The following is a 20,736-nucleotide window of genomic DNA, read 5'->3' as shown; positions in this document are numbered from 1 at the left end:
AGTCAAACCGGGGACTAGGGTACGATGCGTAGCGAGGCGAGACCTCTAATGTACAAACATTGCGGGCGAAATGAATATATTCGGCCCCATCCTATCCGCCCGTCCCCCGAGGGCGAGACAAGTGCACGTTTTGATTAAGTCGCTGATATGAATGTATGGAGGCATAAATTCGAAGGGACAGTTTCGTTAAGATAGACGGGCTATTTTATGGCTTTCTTTATGATGTTAGCAGGAATATAATATTTTCAGGTGCTCTACTTCTGACTGATTTAGGCATGTTTCAGGCATTACCTACGCTGGAGCTAAGAGCTGCTGAAATGAATGGCAACCACGCACTGGATGCTGAACTATTGGCTGACCATTTCTGCAGATAGTGAAACCATATTGAGAAAAGCGAGTAAGAACTGGAGGTAATTAACCAGGAGGAAGGAACAGAAACTAATGACGTGCTATAGAAATCCACGCAGACGAAGTCGTGGGCATCATCTAGTTAAATATTATGTTGTTTGCTTTCCAAAAACAAGTATTTTGCTACTAAGTAGGTATAGCACATAGAAAAGTGAAGAGTCCTAAAACAATGTTTGTTCGCAAAAGCCAAAAGCCGACAGTTGTTCCCAATCGGACCAATCCTTACAGCAGTACGTCCCAAGTGTCCCGCTAATACTCCATATGGCGTTACACAACGCGCTACGTATAAATAACCACTATAACGAGACCGTTCATAGCAAATGCATAATGTAGTCAGCAAACAGGTCAGATTATACTGGTTTCATATTTGTACTATTGAAAGGGCGGAAAAACTGATGCAATGCCATGTGCATGCATTAGGGCTGATGAGACAATCAGACACCAGTCGCGTCGATTAGTTCATACAACTGGCCACTTGAATGACGGTATGACTGTATTAGAAGATAATGTATAATGGAAAGTTGTTCCTATATTATGTAACTAGCTTATGCCCGCGTGAACTACGTAAATTTCAAACCCCTATTTTACGCCATTACGGGTTGAATTTTCAAAAATCCTTTCTTAGCGGATATCTTACCATAATAGCTATCTGCTATGGGTCACTGGGTTGAAATGTAACACAAGTTTAGTAGAAAAGGCCTTCTTCTAAAACGTACCTATCTATCCAAATTTCACACATGGACTATATTTTGAGGTAGGAATTTCTTCTCAATTTTCATTTACCTATACCAGGCAGAGTCATGATTTACAATCATGGAAAGAACTGACTGTAAATCTTTTTGTCAATACAGATATAGATATTTTATTTATTTATTTTCGACTTGCAGCAAATACATGCACACCCCACAGAAAGTGACGTATATACAATTAACTTGCCAGAGCTCACTTTTATTCTTTATTTATTTATTTGCATTCATTTTTATTGCTTGTAGATATGTATTTATTATTTGAGTAGGTAGACTAGTAGGTACCTATCATGTTATCTTACACTTAAGAGCTCAGGCCACCAGCGGCCTTCTAGGCTTTGTGAAATAAAAACCTTTGGTTAATCATTTTTTTAAAGAATGTACGATATACATATTATAGAGTTCAGGGTCATCACTTTAGTAGTTAACTATGTAAAACACGTTACTTTAGATTACGAAACAGATTTGAACGGTCGCCGAGGTATGAAGTGTGAAGGAGAACGTCCGTGTGAACCGCAAACACAAGCCAAGTCTCGACTCTCGAGGTTTCACTAAAAAATCTCATATTTTATGACATGACTTTTCCGGTGTACGCGACTTGTCTTCGAACGACGATTGTATTAATTTACGTTTACATTATTTTTGTGGCTTATTTTAATTTTGAAACATTATAGCCTAACCAGAAATATAAAAACTTGCACTGGGGGCGCCACTAGTATGGTCTATGGTTTAGTTTTAGTATATGGTCTAACGTTATAAATGCCAAAGCATGTCTGTCTGCTTGCTTGTATCCCGGCGATCGACATGGACCGGCTACTTTTGTCCTGGAAAATCAAAGAGTTCCCCCTGGATTTTTAAAATCTAGTTCCACGTGGACAAAGTCACGAGCATCATTGCTTTGTAAGTTGTAACAGAGACAGCTTACAACCCATATCAATATACGGATATTATAGGCTACTTTTTATCCCGGAAAATCGATAAGTTTCCTTCAAAAACCGAAATCCATGTGGACAAAATCGCGAGCTTCATCTAGTAATATTATAAGCAGGTAAAGATAAGTATAACTTAATATTTAAATACGAAAAGATTAAAAGTGAGTAAAGATGAGCTTTGTCTGACAAATATTGTTTTTCGTTTTACGACAAACTTGCATTTACAAAAACCAATAAGGCTTGCAATCACGTAATCCTAAGTACCTACCTACTCGACTCTCGGTCATTGTATTGTAGTTAGAAACAAACGAAGGTGTCGTCTGTCCGGCGCCACGGTGCCGGCGAGGAAACCGAGAAAGAGAATTTGCAGACATTAGCAAACGTGTGTGAATGACTTCTAATTACATGCATACCAAAGTAGATTTTTTTTATGCACCACTTTTATTATTCGCTTGACCACAGTTACACCTGATGGAAAGTGATGATGTGGCCTAAGGACGCGTTAACTTAGAAGATGCCTATTCACTCTTGTTTTAAAGATACCCGGATTGTAATCTCCGTCTTTAGTTCGTCTTGTTCTCAAAGACATTATAAAACACAAAAAAATATATAAAAGATAAGCAAAAGCTGTGTTTATCAACAATTTGATACATGAAGAAGCGAAGTACATTTTAATAATTCATAATAATGTTTTCAGCAGCGGTAAAAATGCTGTCTTCTCTAGCTGTTAGGGTTCCGTGCCCACCTCAAAAAGAAAAAAGGAATCCTTATAGAATCACTTTGTTCTCTGTCTGTCTGTCCGTCTGTCATGTCTATCAAGAAAATCAATAGGGTACCTACTTCCCGTTCACCTATTAGAAATGACCTAGAATCATTTTTGGTAGGTAGATGATAGGTCAGCACAAGTAAAGGAAAAAAAAAAAAAACGGACTTCGTCTGTGATGGCGTTTGCTGGCGCGCGTGCTGTGCTTGTTTGGAGTGTTTTTTTTGTTAAGAGTGACTGGTTTTTGTATTAGTTGGTGTTTTTTGGTGGTGGAACTGACTGGGAAGCATCGATGTATATGGATTAGCCTTTCCCATACAATTCCGTCCGCAAAAATACGCTTGAATCTTACGTCATCGTCATTGACAAAGTCAATAGACTTTTGCAATTTCTCTTGACTTATTGAGCGCGTTTTTTATCTTCGAAGGGCCCATCCATATACATCGATGCTGGGAAGCGCTCTAAAGGAGCGCCGCGCGTATGTCGGCGGGCGCCGGCGCAGATGGAGTCCATACTTGTATAAATTCAATAACTTGAAAATATCACAAACCTGACATTGGCTAATCAGAGTAAAGCCAGATTAAAAAAAAAAGGAAAAAAATCTGAAAACCATGATTTTAATTTTCAAATTAAGATAACTATACCAAGTGGAGTTATCATATGAAAGGGCTTTACCTCAGGTACGTTCTAAAACAGATTTTTATTTATTTGACTATTTATGACTCGCACTTGGCCGGTTTTTCTATTATAAACCGTCATAAAATCGTATTTTTACGAGGGAAGTGGTGAGAGTGTGGACTTGTTGAATAGGCCAGGCGTCGACAGGTTGATAGCCAATGGAACCTTGTCGCTTTAATTTACGCTGCATAATGTTCTTCGTGATATGTTTTATAGTATGAAAAATAACCAAACGTGAAAATAAGAACGATCATAAAAAAATGAATCATCATTAAAATGAAATTCGTGTCCGCTGAATAGAACAGCAACTGCTAGAAGTCCTAAGGGAAGTTGTTCAACTTTTTTGTTTCGCTATTTTTTTCTACTACTACTTTACGCTTCTAGCTTTTCTCGGACAGATTCATCAGATCTTTATTTTAAATTACCTAATTAACATTAGATAATTGTGGGGACCACAGTTAAAGAAATGTTATAGATATATCTTCTTGTTACAGATAGGTATAGCTTGTATCCTGGAGACGGACTAGACTATATTTTATCCCGGAAAATCAAACTAACCCCTTTAGATTGAAAAAAATTGACGCTCGCGGACGATATGCGAGTATCACTGGTATAGCTATAAAATTGATGAAAAAAAAAACTAAAAGTTCAATCGCGACCCTGCCAGGATTCGAACCTGGAATCTTCTGATCCGTAGTCAGACGCGTTATCCGTTGCGCCACAGGGCCGATGCGAAGTGGGTTAAAATTACGGAACATTATCCTCGTACATTATTCTTTCTTATTTTTTTTTTAATGTTTATATTTTTTTGTTTAAGAGGAGTCTGTCTAACGCACTCCCCGTGCTCTGCATACAAACGTAATTTTGTTTCATTTGAGTGTTAACCAATCAAATTCGATGAAACTTTGCAGCGTTTATGTATAAACTCCTCTTGTGTAAATAAATTTTTAGGTGGTCAAGTAAAAAAACTAAATTGAACATATTTTCTTTTATTTACATACGGAATTAGGTATAATAGTAATTGACAATTCTAAAAAATAAACTTAAATCTAAATTAACACAAAAAATACTTATCAAAAACTAAATTAAATCTAAAACCTCATTGATACCACCGCAACAAGGCATTGTACCCAAGATGCCGGTAGCATTACCCCTTTGGATGGCCAAACTAATTCTTTGCCCAAGGTAGCCGCTGTAGTAAATTTAAAAGATATTTTAGTTTAAATTGTTTATAAGTGTATAAAAAGTCTAACATAAGATTATTGTAAGAAAATTGAATCGAATTTTTAAACAATTGTTACTTATTAGTTATCTAGGTAGGTAGGTATATCAGCCTCCCTAGATCTCGAGTGCGTAGCGCGTGTCCTCGTTACATCGCATTGTAACCGCACGTGTCGCCACTGTACCGCTTTATTTACTGTCGTATTGATTTGCTTTCACAATGTATAGAGGTACTAATTTTACATAGCCTACATTACGAGAATATAACTTACCAATCAAATGCATATAATATAGACTATACAAACAAACCCCTATTTTATCCCTATAGGGGTTGAATTATCAACAAGTGTAAATTAAAAATTTATAACACCCCCGAAAAGTGAAGGTTACAAGTAAGAACTAGAAAAGAGCTGATAACTTTCAAACGGCTGAACCGATTTTCTTGGATTATTGCTAAGAACACTCTCGATCAAGCCACCTTTCAAACAAAAAAAAACTAAATTAGAATCGGTTCATTAGTTTAGGAGCTACGATGCCACAGACAGGTACACAGATACAGATACACACGTCAAACTTATAACACCCCTCTTTTTGGGTTGGGGGTTGAAAATCCTTTATTAGCGGACGTCTACGTCATAATTAAAAGCTATCTGCATGCCAAGTTTCAGCCCGATCTGTCCAATAGTTTAAGCTGTGCGTTGAAAGATTAGTCAGTCAGCTTTTCTTTCTATATAATATACTTCATACAGTTTAATATAATATGGAAAGGGTAGAGTGTAAGTATATAAAATCGCTAGCTCACCGATAGTCTAGTATAGTCTTCAACATAATCCCGTTTCAAAACACAACACAATAGTAACTTAAAATGCTAGTGTGAAGCAATCGATTTTATCTAAATTACTGACTTAAATACGTACCTATCTAAGTATCTACTTACAATAATTATGTCAACAAAACACCTACAAGATAACTGCAAGCCCTCAGCAGATCTGAATAAAAACCACTATCTTGCGCCGCTTCAAAAATACACAAACCTTTCATCACTTGAAAAATGTCGCTCCTCCACTTATCCGGAGAGAATTATTGATCTTACTACTTGATAATTTTAAAACCTTGTCAAAACAGATAAATTTAAAACATTTCTCTGTACGATAAGATATAGAAGTGGTATAAAAAATATACATAAAACATAATTATCAATATGTTACATCCATTTAGGAAAAAGTTAGTAGCCTACCTATCTGATGTTTAAATATTCATAGTCACGACTTTAACTCTCTTCTAAAGTAGTAGGTAATAGGCAGTATATCAACCTTAATAAGATAAAATGCTCTGCCTACTCAAGAAACCGTGAACGCTACTTATCTGACTATTATGGCATATGGGCATCTAAAACTAATCCTCTTAAAATAGCTAACAATTTATTACTCTCAAAAATGTTGTCTAGTCTCTCACGTGATTCCACATTCTTAGGGAGATTTTCCGATTTTTGATAAGTAATAATTTTTAAACAAACCCTAATATTTTGGTGGTAAAACTTTCTGGATAGCAGAAGGACAGCTATACTATCAAGATTGCAATTACCTCTGATTGGTTGATAGTCGCTCACTATTGGTTACAATCGGTGGCTACAATACAATGTGGCGACAAGAATAGCATAATAGCTAATAACAACAATTGCGATTGTAATAGTGATTGATGCAGGTTTTATATTACATTTTCCATTACATTGAAATCTCAAAGCGGGAAATGGATTTACAAAATCAAAATCAAATCAAAATTTATTTGAGTATACTTATTGAATCTAGGAAAACTGGTGTATCCTACTCTACGTCTGTGACTTTACCACTCACCGGTTCGGAATGCGGCTTCTACTGAGAAGAGCTGGCAAGAAACTAAGCAGTCGCTCTTTTCAAATCATAAAGAGTTAACAATACACACCTACGTACACCATCTTGTGATGGGCAACTGAATACTCAGCCGGTTGTTTCCACGCAACTTTGGCATACTTAATTCATCAATTGTAATTAATACCCTCGGCTTAGTAAAATTTGTGTAAGTATTTTTAAGATTCTGTAATAGCAAATCTTAAAATTCTTTTAAAACCTTTTCTAAACTTTTGTTATTATGAATTGAAATGAAATGAAATGAAAATTCATCAATGAAAAAAACTTTTACATGCGAGTTTCATGGAGTCCTGGCCCCTCATATCTATGTGGCCCCTAAACTAGGACAGCCCGTATCGTAGGGGCCAGTGTCTTCCCATACAAAAATTTATAATTAATTTACTCAGTCCCACAAAGAATTTCTGTAGCAATTTATATAAACTTTTAGGCATAGATAGGTAGCTAAATAAATGTCACAGTATCCGTTGTTATCCAATGTACCAGCTGTTCCCACTATTTGTGGAAGCTTATCAGTGGGGGTCAAGAGCGCGCCTTCCGCCCGATACTGCTATCGCCTATAAACAGCCGAAACCCACAGCATCCTACATATAGTACATACCAGGATCTTCTAAATGTAGTTCGCTATGAAATAAAAACAGAGATATAATATAAAATTCATATACCTACTACGTAGTATGGCAGTAGATTGTGTTTGGGTCTAACTATTGTACTACTATCTGTTATTTACTCAGAATTTTTCAAAATAAATATGAGTATTAGGATTATGATTATGAATAGTAAGTAATATACTTTAGGTTAGGTATTAGATGATGCCTGCCACAGAACACGATCCTAGTTTCATGATGCCCACTACTCGTCCACGTGGATTTGGCTTATTTAAAACGCCTGTTGGAACTCTTTGATTTTCCAGGACAATTTGTAGCCTAGGTAATTCAATTCCAGTGGTGCCAGTCACTCTGTACCTTGCGTCAAAATCTAGTCTAGAAAAACTAGTAGGCAAGCAGAACTATTATTATTTCGCGTTATTGGTTCGCATTTTTAATACTAGTACAGATTATAAGTATCTGCATAAAGAACTGTTGACTGTGGTGACTAGTTATTCCTCAGCGTTATTCGAGAACTTCTGAGCTAAGACAATTTCAAATGCTAACTTAGGTGTTAAGTATGTCTATACCTACCCTAAATATATGTATGTTTTAGATACAACATGTAAATAAAATAATAAAATACTAAGTAGTAACTGCTCCAAAAATCTTGATTCGCTATTGTCAAAGATTAGGAAATCATAGTCATCGTTGAAACGCGACATTTTTTTAAGAAACCTTGGCTTCGACAGAAAAAATAGCTACGCAACCCGAATATCAATACAAAGTATGATAAAAACTGTTGATAGCGCAGACTGTGGAGCCTGTCACGCTTTTTGTTGCTGCAGACACCACGATAAGAAGTGTTTTAGATAAACTGATTGGAAGGTACAGTGCAACGGAAAACTTTGGAGTTTTCGATATTTTAACTAAGTACCTACCTCGTATATTTTCATTATAATACAGATTTGACATGATTCCTTTCCAAACAAAATTATCAAACGCTTCAACCATAAAAACCCTTAAAATAAGCTATTTATTTTGGCTGAAAGAGGAAAAACGTAATTTTACGGACGATCATTGACTAGTAAGTAATACCTTTGCCTACTTAGTTACCTATCGTTAAAAATACTCATGAATTCTCTGTGATTTCTGAAAAATTCAATCTCTACTCCATACTTATAGAATTTTATAGTACGTCTGTCTGTCTGTTACCTTTTCACGGTCAAACGCTAACGCAATCTTGACGAAAGGCCCATAGAAGGCTTTAATCCTAAAGACGAATATAGGATGCTTTTTATCCCAGTGAATCTCAGGAATAGTCTTAAATCTACGTGGTTGAAGTCGTGCTCATCAGCTAGTTTAAACTTAAATACGTTTATCTTTACTAAAGCTCTCCAAAAGCTTTTCGTTCTTGACAGTACACACTTCAGGATCTTGCGTGCGTGCTTCGGAAATCAATACACAATTTGGTCCGTGTGCACGTTGAAGATCTCGATTTTAAATATTTTCTTACCTTTTAGTCCCTCAGTGATATCCGTGGAGCAAACATCCTGCCTGGACAAATATTGGGCTGTCCGAGATGGCCCGGACATCACAGACATGTGCTAAACACCTATCTAGTGTAAACTCCGCATTATGACTTTTTTAACAGTCGCTACACTCTCTATTTGCTTTTGTCTAGACCTTGCTCATAAAGAGACATCACTTTTAGGGTTCCGTACCTCAAAAGGAAAAACGGAACCCTTATAGGATCACTTTGTTGTCTGTCTGTCAAGAAACCTTACTTCCCGTTGTCCTAGAATCATGAAATTTGGCAGGTAGGTAGATCTTTATCACATGTACAGGAATATATCTGAAAACCACGAATTTATGGTTACATCATTAAAAAAAAATTAAATATGTATGTTTCAATTTTCAAAGTAAGATAACTATACCAAAAGGGGTATCATATGAAAGGGCTTTACCTGTACATTCTAAAACAGATTTTTATTTATTTTTATGCATAATAAGTAGATTTATCGTGCAAAATGTTGGAAAAAATACCCGAGTACGGAACCCCCTAGTCTGACTCGCACTTGGGCGGTTTTTTTCTATGGACCTACTCAAACAGAATTCATATGTCTATTTTATCTTTTCATTACCCAATTTCCTATCGCTTATTAAATTGGTGCCATTTTTTCAATATCACTGCACGACTAGCTTTTCTTGTGGCTTCATCCGCATGAATTTAGATTTTTTCTCAAAATCCTTTCTTAGAGATTAACCCTAGAAAAAACATAAATGCAAAATCTTAAGTTACTTTAGTTCTGAACGCTATGGTTTCACCAGCATATTGATATATTATCATATGCACATTATAATATCAGTCAATTATTTCTTAATTATTTATTTTATGTAAGTACTTCCGTTCTATAGATTGTCTAGATTACGCCCGCGACTTTCTCCGTAAAGATTTAGGTCCTTAAAAATCCTATGGGAACTCTTTAATTTTCCAGGATATAAAGTACCCTATGTCCATCTACGGAAGGCAAGCTATATCTATGCTTAAGAAACGAATGGGCTGTGAAAAACAGACAGACAGGCATTCACATTTATTAATATTGATATAGATGGATAGGTAAGTATACAAATGTCGGTCTATCTATTTTCGTGGTTACCCTCCAGATTTGACATGGTGATGTCTGTCTGTTAACAAGTGTTCCTCGGCAAACGCTTCGCTTTCAAGTGCTTTGAGCTGTGAGGCGAGAATCATTCGATTAGCGTTAGCTACGCGCTAGCACATCACACTCCTGCACCGTGACTAAATGACTTGTAACGATGGATATCATCTTAAAATAATAAACGATATCATCTCTGACTCCAACAGTACACAGCTTAAATTCTCGGTAGGAAGGCCATTCAGAACTAGACGATTTCATAACTGTAAAGGTTTATTTGAATAAAAAGTCTTTCTACTTCTGTTTCAATGATAAATCTAAATATATAATAGGAAAAGGTGATTACTGACTGACATCTATCAACGCACAGCGCATAACCTACTGGATGGATCGGCTTGAGGCATGCAGAAAGCTTTTATAACGTAGATATCTACTAAGAAAGAATTATTGAAAGTTCAACCTCTAAGAGGGTAAAATAGGGATTTGAAATTTATATACGCGGATCCATTACATCTACGCGGATGAAGTCGCGGGCATACTCTAGTTACTTATATGCTGTGGCCTTGTTATATGCATTTGATCGGTTAGTTATATTCTCATAATGTAGGCAAATTTGAATAGTCCATGCGGACAAAATCGCGGGTATAAACTAGTAAAGATATAAAGACCCCAAGTAAATAAGAGGTTCCGTAACTTTCGTTATGAGTCAACGAAAAATCAACTTCCTGCGCGGCACGTGAACACATTTCCGGCTTCCCGGGAAATGGCCGAACGCCGGGTTCGCGATCGTGAGAAAAGTCTATCGATTTTTTTAGATTTACATAAAAATAGATAACTATCTATGGGGAGCTTTTGTATATGGCCAGTTTATTGTGTAATTTTATTTTGGCGCAAAAACAATTATGTAAATCCATACTAGGTAATATCAGAAATGCTGTCTCTGTCTGATAGCTTTTGAAGTTCCACTAAGGTACAGAGATATCCCGCATCCCGTGGGAAGGCATAGGTTATTTTTATCCCGGAAAATCAAAGGGTTTCCACGGGATTTAAAAAATCTAAATCCGCGTAGAGGAATTAGCGGGGATTATCTACCTATTTGGTACTTGCATCCCGGAAACGCATATAGGTAATTTTTATCCAGAAATATCAAAGAGTTCTCACAAGATTTTTAAAAACTTAACTCACGCAGGCGAAGTCGCAAGCATCATCTTTTTAGAATTAAAATAAAATAAATAAAAAGTTACTTAGCTCATTTACATAAATGCTTTCGATTAAGTAAGTAAGTACCCAATCCATAAATTACTTTAAAATATCCCGGTATTTAGACATAAGTATGCTAATCTTAAACGTTGTTTTTTATCGAAAGTTCTCAATTAATAAGGCATATAAAAGGCTATCCATCCTCTTGCTAATGATCAACTGCAGTCTGCAATTTAGTTAGGTACACGAAGTCCACAATTATGTAATTACAAGTGCATAAAATCCAATTCATTAATGTACTCATTCGTTAATAGATCCGAATGTCAATCATGGGACTCAAATAAGGTGTTTAATTACATTAATTGACAGGCATACAACTGTTAGTACTTATCACATTAATTACACAGATACGAACTTGTACCCAACAAGCCTGGGCTTCGATCTGAAGAATTTCTTTAAATTTTTCACCAGCAGTAGGTAATGCAGGCTTAAAAATGTGCTAGTTTCTTTATTTTGCAAGAGGTCCGATCTTGAAAAGTGGCTTGCATCCCAGAGACGGATTGCCCACTTTTTATGCCAGGATTCGGGTTATCAGAGAGTGCCCACGGGATATTTTTGGAAAACCTACCTCCACGGAAGCGAATTCACGGATATTAGCTAATCTTAACATTTCTGTACCTTATAATGATTACACCTATCAAGCAATAACACGAATTGCATTCCTCCTCTGAATCGCTAAGTTAAAGAATGTACTGGTATGAAGTACTAATACCTATATTTTTGTTATTCAGTGCTCCCTAGCAGCTATCACATTCGCATAATCGTTAACCGATGTAATGTGCGTGCGTTATGGCCGCGAGTGGTACTTACAACGATTTCCACTCAGTTTGGAGCGAACAAAATTACGCTAAACGTGCTCACAATTCACAAAATAACTTATACCTTCTTGACTAACTTGTTTAGGTATATGTATATCCAATGCATATTGATTTCAATGCATCCAACGATGTAATTATACCTACTGAGACCTGTAAACTTTACAGTTTTCCTACATAAAACGAAGACTAAAAAAAAAAAGATTCCGACGAATTGAGAACCTCCTCCTTTTTTGGAAGTCGGTTAAAAAGTAGGTGTTTAGTCATCTAGTTCTTATAACTAGATGAGCTAACCATCATCATGATCAACCCATCGCCGGTTCACTGTACAGTGTTGGCCATGGTCTACCACGCTGGCTAAACGCGGATTGGCAGACTTCACACACCTTTGATGGAGAACTTTCAGGCATGCAGGTTTTCTCATGTTGTTTTCCTTCAACGTTGGAGCAAGTGATATTTAATTGGTTAAAACGCACATAGCTCCGACAAGTAGGAGGTCACTCCATCAATTCCAGAGGGAGTCCGGGTTCGAACCCCGGACCCCCTGACTAGAAGGCTAACGTCAACCTAACGTGACATCAAAAATGAATTTTGATTTAGTAAGTAGATATAGAGATACCTACCTATTGTTACGCTTTTTATATTGGCACTCTTGGGTCAGAAGTCGTATTTGCTGCTACTAAAACAATTTCTATGTTACTCGTAGGTGTTCTTGTTAATATAATATGGGTCATCCATCCATCCATCCATCAGCCTGTATGCGTCCACTGCTGGACATAGGCCTTTCCAAGAGCGCGCCACCAAACACGGTCCTCCGCCTTCCTCATCCACCCGCTCCCCGCCACCTTCTTCAGGTCATCGGTCCAGCGGGCAGGAGGTCGTCCCACACTGCGCTTACCGGTACGCGGTCTCCACTCCAAAACACGTCTGCCCCATCGGCCGTCGGTTCTGCGACAGACATGACCTGCCCATTGCCACTTCAGCTTGCTAATCCTTTGAGCTATGTCGGTCGCTTTGGTTCTTCTGCGAATTTCCTCGTTCCGGATTTTATCCCTGAGAGTAATACCCAACATAGCTCGCTCCATAGCGCGCTGAGCGACCTTTAGTTTGTGGACGAGGCCAACTGTCAGTGTCCACGTTTCTGCTCCATACGTCATCACAGGTAGGACGCACTGATTGAAGACCTTAGTCTTAAGGCTTTGCGGTATCGACGATTCGAAGACCTGACGTAGCTTTGAAAATGCTGCCCAGCCCAGCTGAATTCTTCTGTCAGCCTCCTTGTCGAAGTTGTTCCTGCCGAGTTGTATAATCTGGCCGAGGTAGTTATATTCTTGAACAACTTCGATGCTAACATTCCCGACGGTGACGGGTCTTGAGATAGCGTGCTCGTTAAACATTACTTTCGTTTTGTCTATGTTCATCTCAAGACCTACTCGTCTGGAAGAACAGCTAAGCTCGATCAGCATTTCCTCAAGGTCCTGCAGCGATTCAGCCAATAGAACTATGTCGTCCGCAAATCGCAAGTGTGAGATATTTTCGCCATTCACGTTTATGCCTCGACCTTTCCAGTCCAATTCCTTAAACGCGTCTTCTAAGGCACAGGTGAAAAGTTTTGGGGATATTACATCTCCCTGCCTCACACCTCTTCGTATAGGGATTGGATTGGTTTGTTGGTCTTGGACTTGGACGGACATGGTGGCGGAGTCATACAAACATCTCAACACTTGGATATAATGCCAGTCGACTTGGCATCGCTGCAATGAATCCAGAACAGCCCAGGTCTCGATGGAATCGAAGGCTTTCTCGTAGTCCACAAACGCTAGACAGAGGGGTAGATTATACTCTTGAGTCTTCTGTATAATCTGCCGTAGCGTGTGGATGTGGTCTACGGTACTGTAGCCCTGTCGAAACCCCGCCTGCTCCGGAGGCTGAAATTCGTCAAGTCTTCGGGCGAGACGATTCGTAATCACCCTCGAGAACAGCTTATAAATATGGCTTAGAAGTGAGATTGGTCTGTAGTTCTTGAGCAGACTTTTATCTCCTTTTTTGAAAAAGAGCACAGTAACACTTCTACTCCATTTTTCAGGTGTTATGCCAGTTTTGATGACGGTATTAAAGAGGTCTTTAAGCTTGTTGAGAATTGGCTTTCCTCCTGCGCGCAGGAGCTCCGCTGTAATACCGTCATCACCTGGGGCTTTGTTATTCTTCAGCTGCCCGAGAGCTATACTAATCTCGCCTACGTCGATATCCGGGAGGTCATCGGTATAGTGGCGCACAAGTCTCGCACGTTTGTCGTTCGCGGTTTGGGTGGGTGCAGGTTTTGGAGCATGGGCAGAGTAGAGTTGCCCGTAGAACTGCTCGATCTCAGCTAGCACCTCTGGTTTCGAAGCAACAATTCGGCCATCCGATGCTCTCAACTTCGTCAGATGGCTCCTCCCAAGACTCTTAGCGAATACTTTAGCCCCTTTATTGCGTTCGATCGCATCTTTTATACTGCGGGTGTTGGCAGCACGGATATCGAAACGTATTCGCTTTTTAATGAGCTTGTTTAGAGACCGCCACTCTGGCGAAGTTGAGGACATTTCCCGTCTCTGTTGCATCAAATCCAGGGTCTCGCTAGAGATCTTGGATGGAAAGGTTTTGCCTTCTTTTCGACAAAACTTACCCCCCACTTCCCGAACGACATCCACAAGATCGCCATATTTCTGATCAACTTCGTCGGTGGTTTCCAGCAATTCGAATCGGTTCCTAAGTTCTATTTGGAACTTTTCTGTTGCATCTATGGGTTGGCATGGTGTAGGGCGAAGAGTTGACCTCATCAGACGTCGTCTCTGGAGCTGAAGGTTTATATTAAGAGAGCCTCTTACGAGTCGGTGATCGCTTCCAGTATTAAACCTGTTAATCACGGAGACATCTCTGAATATATCCCTACGATCAGTCACGATGAAGTCAATCTCATTTTTGGTCACGTTATCGGGGCTCTGCCAAGTCCACTTCCTACGAGCACTTTTCTTGAAAAATGTATTCATTAAGAACAAGCCTCGCCTTTCCAGGAAGTTGACCAGCATTTGCCCCCTGTGATTCCTGTCACCAACTCCATAGGGTCCAATCCTCGATTCGTTGCGTTCTTGTACTCCCACCTTTGCGTTGAAGTCCCCCATAACCACCGTGAAGTAGGATTTGGTAGTATTGTCCATAGCCTCGATGATGTCTTCATATACGGCCTCTACTTCTTCATCAGAGTATGTCGACGTGGGCGCATAGACCTGCACTATTTTCAGTGAATATCGGTGGTTTAATTTAACTATAACATATGCTACCCTCGTCGACACACTACTGATCTCCACGATGTTATTTGCGAGGACTTTGTTGATCAGAAACCCCACTCCGCCTTGGGATGCCTGCTCGCCTTCTCGATAATAGAGTACGTGACCCGATTCTAGTGTCAGAGTATCCTCGCCCTCTCTACGGACTTCTGACAATCCTAAAATATGCCACTTGATTTTTTCCAACTCTACCTCAAGTTCGGCTAGGCTTTCATCCGATCTCAGTGTCCTGGTGTTATATGTTGCCAAATAGAATCGTTTGGTATGGTAGCCATCCGTAGCCCGGTGATTCTTAGCACCCCCTGCCCTGCCGTGACCGCGACCGCTACCGTAGTCGGGAATAGCAGGGCTGCCGGGAACTGGGGGCCTTTGTCTGTTGGCGCTGCTCATTGGAAGTAGTGCCCATACTGACCACTCTGGGCTGGCGGGTTGGTCAGCGCAGGGCTGTAGGCTGCTTCGCACCAGTGACGCTGCTGCCCGTCTCTGGTCTGTGCTATTTTAGAGCCCAGCAATTTGGAATGGATATCCCGCCATTTTTCGGTCGTCATTGCCTCGTTCGCTGATTCGCAGGGGGCACCACGTGCAGGTGAGGTTGACAATTGGGGTGCTAAGATGTTAGTGCACCCCCTTACCCCCCATAATATGGGTACCATTACTAAATGCCACTACGTAGAAAGCTCAGAACGAATGAAACCTGTAAAGTACTAAGCTCGTAAAACGAGACTCATTAATGAGTCTAATTTTATAAATCATTGCTAAGAGGGCTACAATTGAGCAAATTAATCTAATTTGAGTAAATCGGCTTCGGTATAAATCATACGGGCGAGCCCGTACAAGTCGCCCAGCTGTACGCCCTCAGCAATTTAATAAAAAGGTTTCCCATTGAGAACACGATAGTAATGAAACCTCTTGCACGTGCACTGTTTGTGTTGCTAATGCTATTGGTTGTAGTTTTCTTTCCTTCTTCATTTATATACCTAGTACTGTAAAGCATGTTCTAATAAGCTATTTTGGTTACGGTTAGATTTGATCAACTATAAATAAATAGTTGGTAAATCTTAACCATTTATTTGAGCTAAAGTCTAGAAAAAAACCTTGTTCAGGTAGACCAAGATAGACTTTGAGGAAGACTTTTCAACATTGAATCTGACTGAACAGAATATTACATTTTGTAAACATCGAAATGTTATATCAAAAAACCTTTCCAAAGTTTAATTATTATCATTGAAAATGAAAAAGATGCAGCTAAGTTTGTTGTGGGCTACTTCTCAGACCAGTGCGTGTTTAGAACCTTTGCAGCTTAGGTTTTAAGTTTACGTAATTAATTTTCACCCTTATACATAATTAATTTATAATTACAAATTCAACAAATTATTGACAGTCAAAAAGTATAAGTAGGTATAGGTATATCTACCTGTTTTGAATAAATGGCTTTGACTTTTTAGCTAAAGTAATGAAATAAGGAAGATACCTACGTAAATAAGTGGAATCTAGGCTATTCTATTCTTTGGCTAATTATTTATTGGTAGGTACCTACTAAGACTACGACTACGGCTATAATATTTAACAAAACTATAATATACATTCAGTCAAAACTATAATATTTAATATAGCGCTAATAGTCCACGAAATAAATAATATATTTACATAATATACGTTATGTTCGCACGATATCGTTCGTAGGGAAGGGGGCTGATTAAATTACTTGACATGCGCGCACCAATTTGTATCACAGGCTTTTGCTCCCCTCTTGAAACTACACAGAAAACTTCGTTAGACAAATCATATTACTGTTTCATAATTAAATATGCCTTGTTTATAAAAAAAATACTACGAGTAGGTACCCATTTAATAGAGCGCTTTTAAAATATTAATTTCTAACATAAACCAGTAGGGGTAGATATATTGTAAGAAATGAAGTCGATTGACAATCTACCGTTTAATTATAATATCACTAGTGAGATTGTAATATCAAGGCTTTGACAATATACCTGCGACATATAATATACTTTTCAAATAAATAATATTATAAAGTTTTCACCACGCAAGTTTTCAGAATCGGTGATTTTCTTTGAAATTATCAAGTAATCGAGTCTATTAATCGTTAATTATTTGCAAAGTAATGTTATTTTTTAATCATAAAAATATCTCGTCTTATACCAGAGAAACGAGAAAAACATTATTGGTTGCAAATACACTCGATCAGTACTTTCTAATTCTCGCAACATATTTGTTTATACGATGCTTTCGCATTGCGTACTCATAAAGCATACTAAAAGCTTCTCTCATCGACCTCCAATCCACTTATACACTTCCTACTATAAACAATAACATGGAAACTTTTTAACACGTCATATAGTTTATACTCTAGTAGCAAGCGAGGCGAATAATTCGACTTGTGACACGTGCAAGCGTGCGCGTGGTTCAAGTGAAATTTATTTTACATTTTCCAAAATTAACGAGCTCGGACCAGATCTGATAAGCATTTAATGTCTGTGGTCGAGACATTACAGTTAACGACTGAAAGATATAGATATACCTATATTTTTCCTTTTACAATCTAAAGATGTGACATTGAAAAATCACTTAAGAGTAGGTACTCAGAATACGAGTACTGAGTACGTATATTTAAGCTTTTATTATACTCTCGCTGTACATCGTGCTTGTCTGACCTGTCTTCACAACCTTTGATGCCTACTTTGAAAAATTCGTAGATATCATGCGAAATGAGAACGAAAATCACTGAGTATGATCAGTAAGTATGAGTGATAACGTTTAAATGCTTTAGTTTTCCTTAGTTTGCTTAAAATACAAGCAATTCGCAGAAACCTACTCGAAGAAACGCGTATGCGACGCTGTGTGCCTGGCGCCTTAGACCTTCTGGAGTTAGATTTTCAATCGTATCATGATTTCATTATCAGTTCACGGTAACAAGGTCGTATGAGCCGCGTAATACTTATAGTGCGTCTCTTACGCAGTTCAGCAAGAAACTAGGTACTTTTTATCTTTAAAGTAAACTCAGGAAAACTAAAGTAGGTAAGTATAGTATTTTATACGCGTACAAAAATATTTTAAACCAATTTGTACCACAGTTTTGTATTAAAACTGAGTTGTTAATGATATTAATTGACAACATTAAACTTGTACCACGCAGTTATACAAACATAGGGCGGCGCCGACGCCGACGAGATTATGATCGGCGTGATTAATAACGAACTAGGCAGCGCGCGCGCAACACTGCGGGATCAGATCTGTGAGCCTCTCGCGGAAATATCTTGTATGACCTATCTAAGTAAGTAGGTATTAGAAAGAAAAACGATTTTATGTAACAAATCAAAGTAAGATGACGTGAATAATAAAATATCACGAAATATCCATACCTACCTACTTAGGCACAGAAATAGCTTGCATCCCACAGAAAAGCAGAGATCTTTTTATCCCAGAAAAACAAAGGATTCCAACGGAATTTTTCGATAACCTAAGTCCATGCGGATGAAATCGCGGGCATCATCTAATGATGACTGATGGAATATTTAAGTAGATAACGAAAAGTTGCGACATTCTGCCATTCGTTGGTTTTTGTTAACATTTGTCGTTCTAAAGAATTTGTAACCTAAAAACTATACCAGCATAATTTTATAAATACAGCAAAAATCTTGATCTATTCCTCCCTCCATAATGCTGTAAACTGCAAACTACCTATTGCAGAGAGTTAGAGATGCGTATAGTAAATTATACGAGTACCTTTCTTAATTTAGCGCCACCACTTCAAAACCAAACTAAATGATGATTTTAATAAAAGCAACATTTAAGAAAGTGATTTACAACGCATTGTTCTCAAGCTGATATCGATACAAGCGATCTCCAAAAAAGATGAAAGTCAGAAACGTAATAAATAAATCACTATGCATGTGCAGTCGTCTTCGACCACAATCTTCGCCACTGACGACTGCAGACAACGACATTTCTATAGAGCTTCTGTTGTATTGTAATAGCATTGTAATGTAGGTACTTAATTATGTACTCAATATACCTACTTTGTTTATTGCAATCGTCCTACAAAAACATCAAGTCTGTTATAATATGATCTGATAATAGTACCTAATTTAGACTAAAACAACGAAATAAGATTTACAAAGCATTGCCATTGTTTCAAAGTATGTAGATTTCGATACAAAACGAGATGGTTTCTATCTCGAACCAACCCTGGTAACGGGCTGCCATTTTTTGAAGCACGCTCGAAGGTGTCAAAAGGTGCGTACGTCCAGGCCAATATCTTAGTACATAGTAGGTATTATGTCGTTACGCGTGTTGTACACGGGCAAGCGTAATGTATGAGCTTTGCCTATCTAGAGATTTATAATAACTTTACCTATGAACAAAGCAAAACTTAATATTTAAATCACACCATACGCGCCGCAGTCATCGTCAACGTAGATTTAAATGACTCAGTTCTGGAGAGCTTTTCTGTTTCAAACGCACTTCTATGTGATCTCGAAGTTTAGTGAAAAAATCTCAACCTATCAGCACTTCCAAACAAATAGCATGGCAGTTAAATGTATCAAATCTTAAAGAACAAATCAACAGTAACAATGCTTGTTTTGTGTACACAAACCAAGATACAAGCTTACTCACCAACGAAATAAAAAACTCGAACGTAATAAATAAATCAGTGCGCACGCGTCGGCGGTCGTCGACTATGACGACGCGCGACGCCACTTGACATGGGACAGTTTAATGACTCATTCCTTCAGAGCTTTGCTATTTCATTCTGCGTATTTGCAAGAGAAAATAGGTCCGTGCGTTAACACATTAGAACAAGCCGACACGCTTGGACACAAAATTATTTCTCACTTCATTCGATCTATGTTTTCACCCGTTTGCGGTAAAGCCCAAAAGTAGAGATATCTCAGCTTATGTTTTTGACCCATATGTACATATGTATGTATGTAAGTCCACTCGGAACTACTCAACGGCGTCATTAGATTCATCTTGATGTGACTGGGTCCAAATATTTTTTCAGAAAATCCAAAAAGTGGCTGAAAAAGATGCAGTAGCATCGTAGTCGAGGTTTTTTGAAAGTTTTTAAATTAAGTACTTGTTATACTTATATGGCAATCAATAACTGCAGGCATTACCAATAAATAATTGAGTATGTAACATAATACACGGAGTACAACAAAACTCAATACAACAATTATACTTGTCAGATATATCCAATTATAAGCACGAGCACGCAATTTTCTTGACAAATATCGAACAGCGGTTCCCGAATGTATTCGATTACATTGCGAGTAGATTTTAAATTCTTGTAAATGGTGAGTATGTCGTTGTGATAGAGTTCAGATCGGTTATTATAAGTATGCTGGGACGATACAGTTGGTAGTAGGTACATGTTTTTACACTTGTTTGTGAAAGTGACCTAACTACGCGTTC

At 38.2% G+C, this 20,736-nt stretch overlaps 1 long non-coding RNA gene and 1 other non-coding gene across 2 annotated transcripts; both read right to left on the bottom strand.

The window, feature by feature from the left end:
• Nucleotides 1–4,182: 4,182 nt before the first annotated feature.
• Nucleotides 4,183–4,255, bottom strand: Trnar-acg. The gene has a single exon. It is a non-coding gene; the product is annotated as a tRNA-Arg (tRNA).
• Nucleotides 4,256–7,061: 2,806 nt separating this feature from the next.
• Nucleotides 7,062–19,568, bottom strand: LOC123868516. The gene is made up of 3 exons (XR_006796650.1): nucleotides 19,502–19,568; nucleotides 19,232–19,234; nucleotides 7,062–7,075 (listed from the first exon to the last, which is right to left on the bottom strand). It is a non-coding gene; the product is annotated as an uncharacterized LOC123868516 (long non-coding RNA).
• Nucleotides 19,569–20,736: the final 1,168 nt, after the last annotated feature.

The sequence above is a fragment of the Maniola jurtina genome, chromosome 9, assembly GCF_905333055.1.
Source record: "Maniola jurtina chromosome 9, ilManJurt1.1, whole genome shotgun sequence".
NCBI lineage: Eukaryota > Metazoa > Arthropoda > Insecta > Lepidoptera > Nymphalidae > Maniola > Maniola jurtina.
This window is presented reverse-complemented; position numbering and strand designations above follow the sequence as displayed.